Raw genomic sequence first — 4,451 nt, 5'->3', positions numbered from 1 at the left:
AAAGAATTTGGAAGCACAAATTGATGCTGCTATTGCATTACAGCTGCTATCAGTTTTTAACCCTACAAAATTTTACTCCAACCATACATATACATATGCACGTATGTATTTATGTTCGGCTGTACAAACAAACATGCTACATATTTACACACATAAACCAGTTCCAATTATCTTGTCATAGTATCGAGTAGTAGATGTTCAAATTCTACTGCTACTGTGGATGCCTTTTAGTTTTGTGTTTCTTGGCTTTTATCGCTTCGTGCCACTCTGCTTACACATCCTTCGATTGTGCTCTTCGCTTTACGTTGGAAAATATCAGTTACTATTTTCCAAAAACTTATCAAAGTTGCTGTCGATATCTAAAAGTGATAAACTAATAAAATAATATTAATCAACCAAAAAAATAATGGAAAACAAAAAAGGCTTCTTTGAAATGTTAATGCAAGAGGATGACGGTTCACAAGAATAAGTGCCGTTTTTTTTCAAAATAAGATTTGTGTTTAAAAGACTGATAAATTTTAAAACCTTCAAGAGAAACGACTCTTAATGATATGAAATCAAATTTATTTTTTAATGACCTACAGCTGGGACTAAGCAATTTTCTATCGACTAACGAAGCAGTAATGTTGAGAAAATAGTAACTCCGAATAAATTGTAGCAATTTTTTAACACGTATCCTGGACCCTGTATTGACTCTTAATACAAGGGACAAGGCAGAAAAAAAAAACATAAGGTCTTGCGACGTCTAATAAAGCTGCTGTGTGAAGAAGCGCTAATTTGGTTGGCATATGCAGTTGGAAAGAGACTCAGTCGCCGTTTGTCTGTACATATTATTCTGATGCACACTTTAGTGGGAAAACGGATCGTCAAATCATCCGAAAATGGATTCGGTAAACGTGAAAAAACGCATTTTAATCACTGTTCGCCTTTCACATCGATTTTCGGATTTTTTGCTAGCTGGGTAGGTGAACATATGTATGTATGTATATCTGCAAATAGATAAATCTATGAAAAACAAAAAAAAAATCATAAACAAGCAGCTGAGATGATTTGTGTTTATTTTCCCAGTGCACGCACGTTAACACAATCAGGCGCTCAGGACTCAAGCCGAATTGGGTCTGGGTACAAATACAAATATGCGAATGTATGCACTTTTATTTATAAGCAAATGACAGGCAGCTAAACACAAAAGCACACTCTGGCTCTGCTACATTTGTGGCTCTTTCAGCCAACCATCTTGTTTATGTACATTTCATGTGTTGGAATCTACAAAGCAAAACAGCTTTGGCCAGTTGGAAATTTATTGGCTTATTGGCAGCAATAATAATAATTGGTAAAATTGATACGTACAAAGACAGATGAATATTTTCAAATTCATACGGCATGAAGCATTTGATTTAACAAAATTTTATTGCAAAATCGTATTTAAAATGAAGCTTGTCATAAAGTTCTTTATAGTCACCTTAAGATTGTGCAATAATATTGTTTTTATTTATTCTGTTCATAAATGACACTGGTTCCTGTTTTATAAACTCGAATTTTTTACTTTATGCTGATGATTTGAAGTATTTTCGTAGTATTACCGGTGAGACTGATTCTCATCTCCTACAACAGGACTTAAATAACCTTGTCGAATGGAGTCGCAGGAATAACCTTTCACTTAATATTGACAAATGTTTTCATATGTCTATCTCTAAAGCTCCGGAGTTTCGGCAATCGCGCTATACTATTTTTAACCACCAACTTATTTCAGTTAAAGATTTTGTTGGAGTTGTATTCGATAATCGGTTTTCTTTCAGAAATCACATATGTTATGTCCTTCCTAAGGTTTACAGTAACCTTGCTTTTCTGCGCCGCTACTCAAAGGATTTCAAGGATCCNACTTAAATAATCTTGTCGAATGGAGTCGCAGGAATAAACTTTCACTTAATATTGACAAATGTTTTCATATGTCTATCTCTAAAGCTCCGGAGTTTCGGCAATCGCGCTATACTATTTTTAACCACCAACTTATTTCAGTTAAAGATTTTGTTGATCTTGGAGTTGTATTCGATAATCGGTTTTCGTTCAGAAATCACATATGTTATGTCCTTCCTAAGGTTTACAGTAACCTTGCTTTTCTGCGCCGCTACTCAAAGGATTTCAAGGATCCGTATACCCGGAAACTTCTCTACAATACTTTGGTTCATTCAAAACTTGAGTATGCCGCTATTATATGGAATCCGATTTATTATTGCCATGCTACTAGAATTGAAAGGGTGCAACGTAAGTTCATTCGCTTTGCACTTCAATCGATAAAATTTGAAGAGCCGCTGCCCTCATATAGTGCTCACTGTATGTTAATAAGCCTAAATTCACTTGAGAATAGAAGAACAATCCAGTCTCTAATGTTTGTTTACGATCTAATTAATGGAGTCATTGATTGTTCCGAACTTCTAGGGTTGATTAGTTTTAATATATCCAGCAAAGCTCTTCGATTTCACAAACCATTTTATCTTTCTGTAGCCACAGCTAATTATTCTTCTCATGCACCAATATTCAGTGCCCTTTTAGAGTATAATACAATCTCAAAACAATTAAATATTGATTTTTCATCACAAAGGTCTGTTTTTAAGTCAGCCATAGATGATCTGTATTGTTAGTTTTAATTTTCCATAAAGGGTTTTCATCTGCGTATACATTAGATTTAAGAAAATTGTATATGTACCTCTAGTCTGTAAGATATACCATGTCATAGACTGAATAAATCGAAATTGAAATTGAAATAAATAGGAGTTCTCGATGCATGTATTTTCTGCGATTGTAAAATTTACACAAAAAAGAAAAAATCAATACTCTCAATGGCCAAATATACTGAAACTGCGTTTTTGGTTTTTCTCGAACCTCAGAATTTATTTAATTAAAAGGTTATTTAAAAAATTCAGTGAAATATAGAATAACAATATGGGTAACAAATAAAAGCGAAAATTCTATAAAATAAGAAAAGGTGAATTTATTTTGTGCACAAGAACGAATTGCTAGTAAAAATTCATTTTTAAAATTGTACCTATCCTTGAATATCCTTGAAAAATTTCAATATTCATTTTCGAAAAAATTATACGTTAAGGAATTTCGACCTTCTAAACTTGTAAGTTGAGGAGAAAAAAACTTATTTTGGTAAAAAGCCAAAATGAACCAAAATTATTATATATTTTTTTTTATTCCACAAAATTCTTTTTTCATTTTGTACTCATATTGTTACTTTGCACTTCACTGCATTTTTAAAATAATTTTTTGAAATAAGCATATCTCTAAAATTTCCAAGTCCGTTTAAAAAAATCCTGCCGTCAGAGAGTAAAAACTAAAAATGCAGCTTTACTATATTAGACCCCTAGTTTCATGCGCTTATTGATTGCTTCGTTTATTTTGAAATTTAATTTTAAGGAAAAAGATACACTTCTTCAAGGCCAAAGACCGCGAGACGAATTGTTTTCCCTACTAAACCCACCGCATGACTTTTAACGTTTTCTACCGGGTCTCTTACAAGGTCCTTTGCTGTGCGAAAACAGTATCTAGCTGCACATGCTTTCTTATCCTATTTGTGTAAAAATCTTTTCGTGTCCTTTTCGATTACTGCTAACGTTTCGTATGAAAGGCGTTGGCTTACTTCCACTCTACGTTTTGCAATCCTTTTGTTGAGTCGTGAAGGAGTTTGTTTCTTTTTATAAGCTTTTACATCTTGTAGCGTTCGTGTCTATTTTATTGCGTTGGAAGTCTTTTATTCTAACATAAATATATGTACATATGTACTCTCTTTTTACCATCGCTTGCTTTGTTTATATTTCTCATTTGCCATATTTTTCTACAACTGTTTGTATGTAGTATTAGTGCTGCTTCTTTTGTGCATGTATAACATTTATGTTTGGAAATTGCCTGCAGCAGCGCCCGTAATGACTCTGGTGATAACCATAAAAAGTGCATTATGGAAGTGCAAATTGTCACACGATGGTCAACGTCATAGTACAGGGTGCACATATGCACATACATACATGCGCTTACGTGGGTGAATGTCGGTTTGTCTCCTTTGTTACGTTGTGCAGTGTTCCGCAGAGATCGCGTTGATGCTGATAACAAGCGAGTGCTGCCATATAAAATTTTATTGGTTATTATCGACAAATTCGTGTCAAAATTTATGTACTTAAGTTGATAAGTATGTCTGCGTGCAAGTCATTTTAAATTTTTATGAAGTTGAATGAACGACTGGTTGGAGTAAAAACACCAGCGCGAAAAGTGCGAATCAATTGTTGTCGGATAAAACGGGATTCTGTCAACTTTTTTTTTACCGATTTTATTCACAGTTGACTACAGGAAATTTTGGTAGTAATTCTATGATATAAAAAATACGGGTTTAAATAGTATTAAATATTGAAGATATGTTTAAAAAAAGATTATATATTTGATCGAAATAAAAA

The 4,451-nt window shown here is 33.3% G+C and overlaps 1 long non-coding RNA gene across 1 annotated transcript in view; it reads right to left on the bottom strand.

The window, feature by feature from the left end:
- Positions 1-217: 217 nt before the first annotated feature.
- LOC108368504 (uncharacterized) overlaps positions 218-4,451 on the bottom strand; it is a 31,298-nt gene continuing 27,064 nt past the window's right edge. The window contains exon 3 of the long non-coding RNA XR_001848379.1: positions 218-359. This is a non-coding gene — a long non-coding RNA (uncharacterized LOC108368504). The remainder of the gene's footprint in view (positions 360-4,451) is intronic.

This window comes from Rhagoletis zephyria, unplaced genomic scaffold, assembly GCF_001687245.7.
Source record: "Rhagoletis zephyria isolate East Lansing unplaced genomic scaffold, Rhagoletis_zephyria_1.1 Rzeph_scaffold_03153, whole genome shotgun sequence".
Taxonomy (NCBI): Eukaryota; Metazoa; Arthropoda; class Insecta; order Diptera; family Tephritidae; genus Rhagoletis; species Rhagoletis zephyria.
This window is presented reverse-complemented; position numbering and strand designations above follow the sequence as displayed.